Here is a 14,059-nt window from a genome sequence, read left to right as displayed (position 1 = left end):
TAATTGCCCACAAAAGTTATTTATTAATATTTATCGTATTGCTTATTGAAAATAAATAATAATTTGTGTGCATATTTATGTTGTTTTAATGTTAGTTCCGTTTCCTGTTCTATCCCGATTATGAGCAACTAGGAGATACTGAACCCACTAGAAGAGATATATAAAGTAAACTGAATAAAGTAAAATTAAAAAGGCACCCTGAGAATTTTTAATAGTAATTGATTTGTATGACTCTGCATAAATTAGTGAATTATTTAATTAAATAATTGGATTAATTAAATTAGTGTTAATTAATAATAAAACATCATAAAGCAGATCACAACAATATATATATATATATATATATATATATATATATATATATATATATATATATATATATATATATATATATATATATATGCATGTTATGGGCATCCCAAAATTCACAAAAGATGTAAATTTACCGCCATTTTTTCAAAACAACAAAAAAAAGAAAACAGTTTGAGAACTCACAGTAAAGTTTAGGTTTAGTAAAAATGGAGCGTTACACGAGAGAACAACGGATTTTCATTTTTAAACAATACTTTAAAAATAATAAAAGTTTGGCGGCAAGAGTTCGAGATTTTCGTACAAAATATGGTCGGAATATTGATATAACTTCGTGAACTGTGAAAAAAGTAATTAAAAAACTCAGGGAGGCTGGATCAATTAGTAATACTAAACACACTGGTCGTCCAATAACAAGCCGCTCACATTCAATATCGAAGCAACAACAATTCAACGTCTTTTACAAGAATTGAAAATTTCATGAAGCTGTCTACAGCATATGCTCACTGATGATCTCATATCCATGCTAAAAAAGTTTATTTGAGACAAGAACTGACGTTTTGTAATCATGTACAGCGAAGAAAGCTCGTTAAATGGATTATTGAACATCAAAAAGTGGATGCTGATTTTTCGAGCAAAATCATCCTAAATGGTAAAGTACATTTTCATCTTGATGGCTTTGTTAATCGTCAAAATTGCCACATTTGGTTTCTAAGGATCTACATGTGACTGTCGCAAAATTGCATCCACAACGTGTCACTGGCCATACTTCTTTGAAAATAAGGCTGTTCAAGCAATGGTTGTTACTGTTGCTCTTTATTGCAATATTTTAAAAGGCTTCTTTTTGTCTAAATTGGATGACATGGATGTTAACCGTATATGGTTTCAACAAGCTGGTGCCAGATGCCATACAGTCCATAAAATAAATTAAATACTGCATATTAAACATATTTTACGGTCGTATACACTCTCGTTTCGGTAATCAGAATTAGCCACCTAGATCGTGCGATTTAACATTATTGGAGTTCTTTTTATTGAGTTATTAGAAGTCAAATGTCTATGCTAACTACCTGTGCTTTGAAGGAGATAATTCAACACAGAATCAATGAAATTCAGCCACATAATTATGTACAAAATTGTCATGGAATATCTCGACAAAAAAGTGCGTATGTGTCAGTAAAACCATGGAGACCATTTGGCTGATGTGATATTCCGTACATAACTCTATTTTATTTACTTTATGATTTAATAAAAAAATTAAAATCTATAGAAAAAACAGTGTTTTCTATTCCATTCAAGTCTTGTGTAAATTTTGGGACACCCTTTATGGCGAGTTTGGGACGTTGGCTAACATCGTCGTTTGCTTTAGCTTTATTGTATTGTTATTGAGACATGTTGTGCAAGGGATGACGTTTTGATGGCATTTCGATGTTCTTCTCGTCTAACGTGAATTTTTCGATAGGTCTGTTCGATGTATGTACGTTTTGTCACAGTCCCTGCATGAAATCTCGTATACTTCTTGGTTTTCTAACAAAGAAATTTTTTCTCACAATTTTTGTTCTTGTGGATAGTAAAATAGTTAAGATTTTTCTGTCGATATTAAATATAGTTTCCATTTTTTGTTTTCTTAGCACTTTCCTATTTTTTTTATTGTGTCCTTTACGTATGGTAAAATGGTTTTTGCGATAGTATAATTTAAAATTAACTTCTTGGCGAAAAAAAATAGAACCTGATAAAGCTGCTATGATGACGTAAACTGAATCAAATTGAATTTTACATTACAGATCTTTTTAAAGATTCTTTGGTAAAATTTTTAATGGAACTGAGAAGGTTTAAAATACTGAAAAATACTTCAAATTTTAAAAATTTTACTCGGCTTTTTTAAATTGTTTAAACAAATTATGAACAAATTTCAATTTAGCAGGTCTCAAATGAATGGCTTTGAAGTCTTTAAAAGCAAAAATAATTGAAATGTCCATCATCAAAAATGCCAGAACTACCTACCTCAAAAAGAGACGATTTTTTGATTTTTTCATAATTAAATCATTGTTTTGATGTACGTTGTTAAAACTGAACGAAATAATTTCTCGTCTACTTCATTCATAAATCAATCGAATTTTCTATATAGCAAGAAATATAATATATTATATATATATATATATATATATATATATATATATATATATATATATATATATATATATATATATATATATATATAATATATATATATATATAATATATATATATATATATATATATATACACTTCTCCAAGAAATTAACGCAGCACTTCAATAAATCAATTGTATCTGTAAACAGGCAGATAATAATAAATAAAACTTTATTAGATTTATTTTACATTTTATTAGTAATTATAAAAATGTGTCTAATCATCAGAAAATGTTGAAGTACAGGAGAGAAAAAAAATAAAACGGAAAATTCTAAAAAAAATAATGACAAGAAAAGTAAACTAAAATATGAAAAAAGTCTAAATAATGAGTGTTTTCACCTCTACTACGTATAACAACCTTACGTCGTTGGCTCATACTTAAAATTATTTGCCGTGTTTCATTTTGGTCTAGTTCTCTCCAAATCTGGATCAGTCTCTCTCCCACTTCCTGTAAGTTGTTTGGTTGGATCGGTGTCGCTCTTAATCGCCTACCAAGGATATCCCAGAAATTTTGAATCGGATTTAAAGCCGGACTATGAGCTGGCCATTCCATAGTGTTAATTTCTACCTCTTTTCTAACGATCTGTGCAGCGTGAGGTCTGGCATTATCTTGCATTAGTAAGAAATTTTCACCGATATAAGGAGCGAATGATACTAGATGTTGCTCCAGGATCTTCAATATGTACCTTTCAGCTGTAACAGTTCCATTTGGTATGACCACTAGGTCCGTACGTACGGTCAAAGAAATACCATCCAACACCATAAGGGATCCTCCACCAAAATATGTGGTGTGTGAGAAGTTCTACTGAGCATATCGTTCGTTGCGTCGTCGCAACACACGAACACGTCTGTCGTTATTGCACAAACAAAATCGGGATTCATCAGTAAATAGAACTCGTTCTCATTCAGCCTCTAACCAATTAACGTGTTCTCTGGCAAAATGTCTCCCCCTTCGATGCTCTGTAGTTAATAGAGGACCTCGGGCGGCAATCCTAGGTGTTAAGTTGTATTCCCTAAGACGCTGGCGAACAGTTTCAGTATTAAATTTTATAGCATGCACGTCTCGAAGCTAAATTTGTAGACTTCGATGTGTTACAAAACGTTGTCGAAGAGCAGAAATTCTTAAAAATCGATCTTGAATAGGGGTAGTTACCCGGTTTCGTACTTGCCCTGGTCTGCGAGTATGATCCTCTGTTTCGAGAAATCTTTCTAACACCCGTGAGACGGATGTGTGTGGTACATTAAACCGATGACCAATTCTTCGATAACTCCAACCTTCTCCCGACAGTATCACTGCTTGGGCACATTCATCTTGGGTTAAATTACGTGATTGACGTTCCATAATAAACACAATTAACAATAATCAACAATTAAACAGTAGCCGAATAAAATTCGTGAACACTTGGAAAATATTATATTTATAGAATTAGAGCATTTTTTGCATATTTTTGTTTTGTTGCAAAAAAAACTACAGCAATAAAACACAGTCAATAAATATAGAGTGTACGAATAGCATATACAAGGGACTTGCAAAATATAACATTACAATGGAAATTTTTATTAACGCTAATAAAATATTTTAATATTTCAAAGTGGTGCGTTAATTTCTTGGAGGAGTGTATATATATATATATATATATATATATATATATATATATATTACCAATTACCAGTCATTATCAGAATTTTTCTAATTAAGTTTTTTATTTCTTTATGGTCAATAAGCCGTGTAGGCTTAGGGCTAAAATATAAATAAATCATTAGATATTTCAAAAATATAGATATTTCCCACAAGCCACACAAATGGCTTGTAATACAATCCTGCTCCTTGTATATCTCTGCAGTCATGAACTCATTACACCATCAGAAAGAAGATCTAACTTCATGTCATACCTGATTTAATAGAAGGGGATATATATAATGAAACAAAGTTCATAGAGAGGGGTTGGATCGGCCACAAATTTCGTAAAAATAACTCCTGTGTTGCAAAAACTGCCCTAGAGCGTACTCACCAAGAAAAAAGAAACAAAGGCTGCCCAGCACAAACGCAGAGAAGATCAATAGTAGACGAGATCAGAGATCAAGGAAAGTCTTGGAATGAGGTGAAGGCCTTAATGCCGCCTAATAAAAATAGAACACTTAATGGCGAGTTTTTACCGATGCTCTATGCTCCAGTTAAGAGTGCAAGAACCTCATATTACGCAACCTTCCATCGTACCAAACTACCAAACTTTCCTATATTATAGCTCTGAGTATTTTTCTTTTCCACCTGTCCTATTTACCACATCTAATATTTTTATTGTCCATACCTTATTATAACTGTGGGTCTTAAAAATTTATATGTTTGTTTTTCTCGATACATATTTGGATTTCGTAAGTAATTTTAGACTACCCATTTTTTATTTCGCTGTGCCAATTCGCATTCAGGTCTAATTTTCTATGTCTTTTCTCTTCTACATATAATAACTCACAGATAAATAAAATTATCCACTTTCCCGCAATTGCTTCGTTATTTGTGAAAGTGAACTGACCATCTTCTTTCTAATTCTTAATTTACGACCCAATCTGAAAATGTGATAACCAGAATTTGACAATTTATTATCTGAGTAATCTAGGTTTGGCCAAGTATCTACGAGAATGATTACATCATACTTACATTGGCAGATGGAGATTCAGAGTTTATCTAGTCTAGTATGTATTCTCCCAAGATTCTAATTTATTGAGTTTGGTTTTTTGAAGGAGATTTTTTAGCAACTATCAGGAGTCCATTTAAAAATTTAATAGTCAAATCAGATTCTTCTTTCTGTTCTTGAGCACCTAACTCTGTCGAAATAATTTTAAATTGTTCCTATTGAAGTTTCGTTTTATCATAGCCTATTTTTATGCCACTCTCAAAGCGATTGGTCTTATAATTTAGGTTTTTTACTAAATTTCGGTACTTTATTGGCCTGATTTTGCCTTCTGATACCTGCCTGACTTGTATCATATTCACTACATCGTTCTGGGAACGACCAATATTGTTGAAGATGGAAGTTAGCGCGCTGCGATCAGCATATATTGTTTCTTGAATGATACTACTTGCTGATTATAAGATGCTATTCACCACAAAATTATTAGCACATTCAGCATCATCCTCAACTTCCTACAATCATTTTTCCATATTAGTTGTACCACCAACACACTGCTGTAGCTGTTGTTTAACTGCTTCTAACTCCTTCTTTAAGGACTTGAACTGATCCTCTATTTGAATGAACTGGTTAATTTTAGTTAGGTATATAATCCATTTTTTAACAACAATGTCTCTCTGCTAACTTGCACGAAGACCTGAGCGTTCCTCCTCCAAGTGGAAAACAACACGTCAGCTATCACGTCTAGGATCTTTCTCCATTTGATCATCATTGATTGGTTTTAAACATTTTTTTCAAAGATTTCATTTTCAAAATATAACCGCACAAATTTTGGATAAGGAGAAACTAAGTCTGAACAATAATATCTGCCAAACCAGCAACCTTGACCTAAATATTTTTTATCAGGTGTTTACTTTGTTGTATTAAAATAGTTACTGTTTGTGTATAATTAATTATATACCTTTTATAAAGGATTTTTAAATAAAATTCTGTGATACATGATATACAGACAGCTATATATATATATATATATATATATATATATATATATATATATATATATATATATATATATATATATATATATATATATAATATATATATATATAATATATATATATATATATCATACATATACATATCATAATCACACAAAAAGTCGATATGTCAAAAAATGTTACGTACGCCTTTTCAAAAAAAAACCGATTCATTTGCCATTTCGATCTAGAGTTAGGAAAAGCTCTCTTTTAAAATACAATTTTTTATTTAACCTTTGGCACATCGGGCGACAGAAGTATATTTGTAATTTTGGAGTTTTTAAATTGCTCTAACTTGTTATTTACAAGATATATAGGTAAACAGGCACGTGTGCTAAATTTAAAAATAAATCTTAGTGCGTTTTCAACAAGCAGCTTTAAATTGCTTTTTCTCCTGTAGCGGTTTTTACCTTACGTTATTATTATAATGTAAATATATAATACGTAATATATATATATATATATATATATATATATATATATATATATATTGATACGATTAGGGTTTATAGAAAATAATTTATAAGTTATATACTACATAATATTAGATATTTGGTTGTTTTAAATAAGTTATATACTAGAGAATTTTATAAAAATTATTTATGTGAGGGCATTTTAAGAAATTAGCATATAATAATTGTAAAAAGTTGTATTTTAATATTGTAAATATATATAAGTGAGCCATGTGCATAGGCAACCAAAAATACTCTCGGAGTAATTTGACAGATAGAAATTAATCATAAGGGAATATAAAGTGGGGTTATATAATATATTGTTTGAAATGTGTATTTTATTAAATTAGAGTGTTAGTTACTAATTTAATTATATATTCTGATCTGAAAAGCCTAAATGTAAACAAAATTATTAATAGAAAAGAATGGAATTCTCTGGATCTCCGGAGATGGCCATGTTTGCGAAATGGTTTGTTCCAGAAAATTCAGACATGTATTAAATAGAACTGAATAGAACATGATATCTTACGAGATGGTTCTAGAAATCCAAAAACATATAAATACCCGTGATTTGGATTCAAGATGGCAGTTTTTTAAGTTTTTAGTCAGAAGTCAAGCAGTTTATTATGAAAGTTAGTTAGAGTCAGTGAATCAAGTACAAATAGTCCAATAGTTTAATATAGTGAGTTAAATGAAGATTAAAAATTATGCATATAATTTAATGCACATTTATAATTATACACAAATAATTATTGAAGATAAAAAAAGGTATATTGGAAGAAATTAAATTATATTATGGTTGGAGATTAGTATAAATCAACTTATAATAATTGGATATTGGTATATTGAAAAGAAGAATAAATATAAATGCTGTTTGCTGGTTTGGTTGGTGGTGTATAAATGCTGGTGAAGAAAACTATATCTTAAATTGGTAGAAGCTGATAATTGGAAAAAGTAATTTCACAAAAAACAAGGATAACTGAAGTACGAAGACATTCAGTGGTGATTAGAATATACTTAGTGGAAAACAGTTCATTTAGGCATTCAGTGAAAGAAAGGTACAAAATTTTGTTAATATAATTTAGTTAGTGTCATAACAATTTCAATTTTGAAGATAGTTTGTTTAAATTTTAGATTGTCTATAGAATTTAATTAGTTTTATAAGAATATCAGTTTAAAGATAGTTTATTTTAAATTTACATTGACTAGGTTAGATATATATGTGTGTTTCATAATAGTTATAATAAAGATAATTTTAAAAAGTACTTACAAGCTAATTCTTTGAGAACCGCGATAAAAACCCTATATTATTAAAAATACTCATTGCTCATCATTCAAACAAAAAACACATCATAACAATTTGGCACCCAACGCGGTGGCTCTCTATTTAAAAGAATTAGTTTGGGAAGATAAGTGCTCTCATATAATTAAATTAATTATCAGTAGAAAGAAAAAAGTATAGAATTTATTTTTAATTATATTTGAACAAGTAAAGTCTCAAAATGTCTCAAGGAAAGAAAGGTACAAGAAGCAAAAAGAATGAAGAAGATGTGGAAGTATAAACACAACCTATACAAGAGGAGAGTTTAGTTCAAGTTCCACAAGATACTGCAGAAATGAATCCAGAAAGAGAGGAAAATGTCAATATGGCAGCTTTGATGTCATTAATGATGCAGATGAACAAGACAATGGAAGAGAATACGAAAAAAATGGAAGAGAATACGAAAAAAATGGAAGAGAATTCAAAAGAAGTCAAAGAAGACATAAAAAAAATAGAACAGAAAATGGAAGAGAATACAAAAAAAATGGAAGAGAATTCAAAAGAAGTCAAAGAGGACATGAAAAAAATGGAACAGAAATTGGAAGAGAATTATAGAAAATTAGAAAAGAAAATAGAAGATAATAATAATAAAATTGTAAAGCAAATAGAAAAACAAATGGATAAAAAACTTCAAACTGCAGAGAAAAAAGTAGCAAATGAAATAAAAAGTATACGGAATGACTACAAGAAAAGGATAGAAAATGAGAGGACAGAAGTAAAGAGGATTATTCAAGATAATAAAATAGATATAGAACAGAAAATAGAGTTGGAGAAATGTAACTTAGAAGTAAAAATTAATGAAGACAGGAGAAACACAGAAGAAAAATTAGACGATATACAACAAAATATCCAAATAAATAGTAATCAAATAAGAAATGTGGAACAGAGAATAGATGATATTTCACAAATGAGAGACATAGGGAGACCTTACTTAAATTTAACAAATGAGACTGGGATTAAATTCTCTGGTAATATAAAAAATTTGCATCCTAGAGTATACATAAATAGTTTAAAACATAAATTAAGATTTGTGAATAATATTAATGATATTAAAGATTATATTAGAATGACATTAAATGACAATGCAGCAACTTGGTTTGCTAGTATTGAAAATGATTTAGATAACTTTCAAACATTTGAAAATAAATTTTTAAATTATTATTGGGGTGAATTAGAGCAAGCAAAGTTTAGAGAAATTCTATATTTTGGAAAGTATAATCAAAATTTAAAATCAAATATGGTAGATTATGCATTGAAATTGATAACAGTTGCAAAATATTTAGAACCACCACTTAGAGAGGATGAAACAGTCTTAAATGTATCTAGACATTTTGATGCTGATGTTGTGCAAACCGTAACTGTACAAAATATTCAAACAATAGATAGTTTTATTAATTTTATTCAAAGAATACAAAGAGGCAATATGACAAGTAATAATAACAACAGAAAAAACAATAATAACTTTCAATATAATAAAAATGATAATCAACAATTTAAACAATCATATAATAGATATGGTAATAATTTACAAAATTTTAATAATAATAACAGTAATTATAATAGACAACATTTTAATAACAGTACTAATAATAATAGACAAGATTTTAACAATAGAAGAAATACAGAGCGACCTAACTATAACAGACAGGTAAATTGCGTTCGAAGGAATAGGAGCTGCGAAGACAGGGAACGAAATAGTACAAGGCAAGAAAATGTGAGTAGAAGTCATAGTAGGGAAAGACATAGGACATCAGATCCAAGTGGTCAGATACAATCTGACAATTCTAATAATCAAAATTGTGTGCAGTAAACTTTCTGAATTACAAGTTAGGCCATTGCTATTATGAAAAACCTTCTGAATTTATTTCTTTAGATGAAGAGAAAATTATTGAATCTATTAATTTAATTTATATAAATGCTTTGGCCAAAAATAAAATGATTAAGATTATGATAGATACTGGTTCAGAAAGTACTTTAGTCTCGGAGAATTTTATTTTTAATACATTAAAACTATCAGATATAATAAAGATTCCAAAAATTAAAATTATTGGTGCAAATAATAAGAAGTTGGGTGAAATTGATAAACTAGCCAATTTTAAAATTAATATTCTTAATAAAGAAATTAATATGCAAGGATTTATTGTCAAGGATTTATGTGTTGATATATTAATGGGAAATGATGAATTGGAAAAGAAGAAACTAAAGATAGATTTTGAAGAAAAAATGGTAACTTTGGAAGGGCAAATAATTAAATTTATGCAGAAAGATGAGGTAGAAGAAGGAATAAGAGTTGATAGGATATTATTAAAAGAAAATAATGATGTTTATGAAGAAGAAATGTATTTTGATGATAGGGAAATGTCCCAGAAGAATGTAAAGAATAATTATTGTAGTGAATATTTAAGGAATGGAAATTTTAAGCAGATGGATGCCTACGAGGCGGAGTGCGTAAAATTGGAAGCAAGGAATAATGAGTACATAATGAAGAATAATGTTATTTGTAAAAAAGAAGATATGATGAAAGTTTTAAATTGCCCTGAAGAATATAAATCAATAGTCATTTCCATATTGCAGCAACACAAGGGACTTGTCAATAAAGAAAATAGAATTGCACAGAATTATATCCATAGTATAAGAGTTAAGGAGGAAAAAGATTTTAAAACAAAATCATACCCAATACCATATAAATACAGAGAAGAAGTAAACAAAACAATTAATAATATGTTAGAAGATGGGATCATTGAGAAGGCGGACACACGTTTTATTAACCCCATAGTAGTAGTACGAAAAAGATCAGGTGAAATCAGGTTATGTTTGGATGCAAGGAATATTAACAAGATTACTGAAAAGCAATTTGAAGCACCAATGAGTATAGATGGAATATTAGGAAGAATTACAGGAATGTCATTTTTCACTAAAATCGATTTACAGCATAGTTTCTGGTTAATACCTCTAGAAAGAAAAAGTAGACAGTATACAGGATTTCAGATAGATGGAGTAGTATATCAATTCAAAGTAGTACCATTTGGACTTCAATCATCTTGCAGTGCTCTATGTAGATGTCTTCATGATATTTTGGATCAATATGAACATTTTGTAATTCACTACATTGATGATATCTTAATTTTTTCTAAAACGGCTGAAGATCATGAGAAACACCTAAAAATTATAATAAATAGATTAGACAAAGTTGGACTAAAAATAAATCAAGAAAAATGTACATTTTTTCAAAAAGAAGTAATATATCTAGGTTATAAACTTAACACTAAGGGAATCGAAATGGATCCAGAACGGACACAAGTCATTCAGGAATATAAAACACCACACAATTTAAGAACTTTAAGAGGATTTATTGGAATAATTAATTATTATAAAAGGATGATACCAGATCTAAGTATAAAAGAAATTCCATTACTTGAACTACTGAGAAAAGGTGTAAAATGGAGATGGGATCAGAGAAGAGAACTAGCATTCCAAGAAATTAAAAACATTTTTCTGTCAAATTTGAAAATATACTATCCTGACTATACACAGCCATTCATATTAAGAATAGATGCATCAATAGAGAGATTATCAGGGGTATTATTACAAATACATGATGGGGTCGAATACCCAATACATTTCATTTCAAGAATTACAAAGCCACATGAAAAGGGTTACTCAGTTTCAGAATTAGAACTAGCAAGTATAATACACTGTATCACAAAATTAAGATTTTATTTGTTGGGTAATGAATTTACAATAGAAACAGATCACCAAGCTTTAACGTCTATATTAAATAACAAATATGGAAACAGTAGAATACATCGGTGGAGTCTAATACTTAGTGAATACTGCTTTGAAATCAAATACATTTCTGGAAAATCCAATATAGTGGCAGATGCTTTATCAAGGTTAGAAAATACATCACAAAAAGGGCAGCGAACAATAAAAATTGGATTAAATCAATTAGTAGAAAGTACTGGATTATATTCTAGAGAAGAAATTATAAGAGATCAGATCAATTTGAGTGAAAAACAAAAAGTCCTTAGGAAAGATGGGGTATATTATAAAATAATAAATGGCATAGAAGTATATGTAATAACTAGAACTTTAGCAAAGAAAATATTGAAAAATTTACATAACAATTATATGCATATTGGTTCAAGAAAGCTATGGATGCTATTTAGGGACAATTATTTTGCAAAGAATGACATAAGTATAGCAAAGGAAATTACTAACCAATGCCCAATATGTCAACTAAACAAAGAAAAGAATTTAAAAAAAAAACTTACTGATAGATCCATTTCATAGATAGATGGTAGATTTCTTTGTTGTGAATAAATTTGACATCATACTTGTTGAATTTTGTACATATGGAAATTGTTTGATACCCTAAAAATCATAATTTGGGGTTAGATACTATAATTGCTATAAAAATGTCTTTCTAATATAATAAAGTGGAAAAACTTACCAATTTATATTGATGAAGTTATTTTGAATGGAAATAATTCCTAGATTTTGTCTATAAATAAACAGAACACCATATCTATTATATTTTTAATTAAGGTTATATTTTATTCTCTGATATCGCATCCATTGCTCCATTTGACATGACAGTTTGACCATAGAATAGCCGAACTGTGCTCCGTTGTTCTCTGTTTTGACATAGACAGCGAACAGGGATGTATTTAACACATTTTAAATAAAAAAAAAATTTTTGATTTATTAAATTTAATAAGGTATGAGAAAATTAATATTTAAAAAAATAATAAGTAAATTATTTATTTTAAATATTATTTTGGGGTATTGATACGATTAGGGTTTATAGAAAATAATTTATAAGTTATATACTACATAATATTAGATATTTGGTTGTTTTAAATAAGTTATATACTAGAGAATTTTATAAAAATTATTTATGTGAGGGCATTTTAAGAAATTAGCATATAATAATTGTAAAAAGTTGTATTTTAATATTGTAAATATATATAAGTGAGCCATGTGCATAGGCAACCAAAAATACTCTCGGAGTAATTTGACAGATAGAAATTAATCATAAGGGAATATAAAGTGGGGTTATATAATATATTGTTTGAAATGTGTATTTTATTAAATTAGAGTGTTAGTTACTAATTTAATTATATATTCTGATCTGAAAAACCTAAATGTAAACAAAATTATTAATAGAAAAGAATGGAATTCTCTGGATCTCCGGAGATGGCCATGTTTGCGAAATGGTTTGTTGCAGAAAATTCAGACATGTATTAAATAGAACTGAATAGAACATGATATCTTACGAGATGGTTCTAGAAATCCAAAAACATATAAATACCCGTGATTTGGATTCAAGATGGCAGTTTTTTAAGTTTTTAGTCAGAAGTCAAGCAGTTTATTATGAAAGTTAGTTAGAGTCAGTGAATCAAGTACAAATAGTCCAATAGTTTAATATAGTGAGTTAAATGAAGATTAAAAATTATGCATATAATTTAATGCACATTTATAATTATACACAAATAATTATTGAAGATAAAAAAAGGTATATTGGAAGAAATTAAATTATATTATGGTTGGAGATTAGTATAAATCAACTTATAATAATTGGATATTGGTATATTGAAAAGAAGAATAAATATAAATGCTGTTTGCTGGTTTGGTTGGTGGTGTATAAATGCTGGTGAAGAAAACTATATCTTAAATTGGTAGAAGCTGATAATTGGAAAAAGTAATTTCACAAAAAACAAGGATAACTGAAGTACGAAGACATTCAGTGGTGATTAGAATATACTTAGTGGAAAACAGTTCATTTAGGCATTCAGTGAAAGAAAGGTACAAAATTTTGTTAATATAATTTAGTTAGTGTCATAACAATTTCAATTTTGAAGATAGTTTGTTTAAATTTTAGATTGTCTATAGAATTTAATTAGTTTTATAAGAATATCAGTTTAAAGATAGTTTATTTTAAATTTACATTGACTAGGTTAGATATATATGTGTGTTTCATAATAGTTATAATAAAGATAATTTTAAAAAGTACTTACAAGCTAATTCTTTGAGAACCGCGATAAAAACCCTATATTATTAAAAATACTCATTGCTCATCATTCAAACAAAAAACACATCATAACAATATATATATATATATATATATATATATATATA

Source organism: Diabrotica undecimpunctata, chromosome 10, assembly GCF_040954645.1.
Source record: "Diabrotica undecimpunctata isolate CICGRU chromosome 10, icDiaUnde3, whole genome shotgun sequence".
Lineage (NCBI taxonomy): Eukaryota > Metazoa > Arthropoda > Insecta > Coleoptera > Chrysomelidae > Diabrotica > Diabrotica undecimpunctata.
This window is presented reverse-complemented; position numbering follows the sequence as displayed.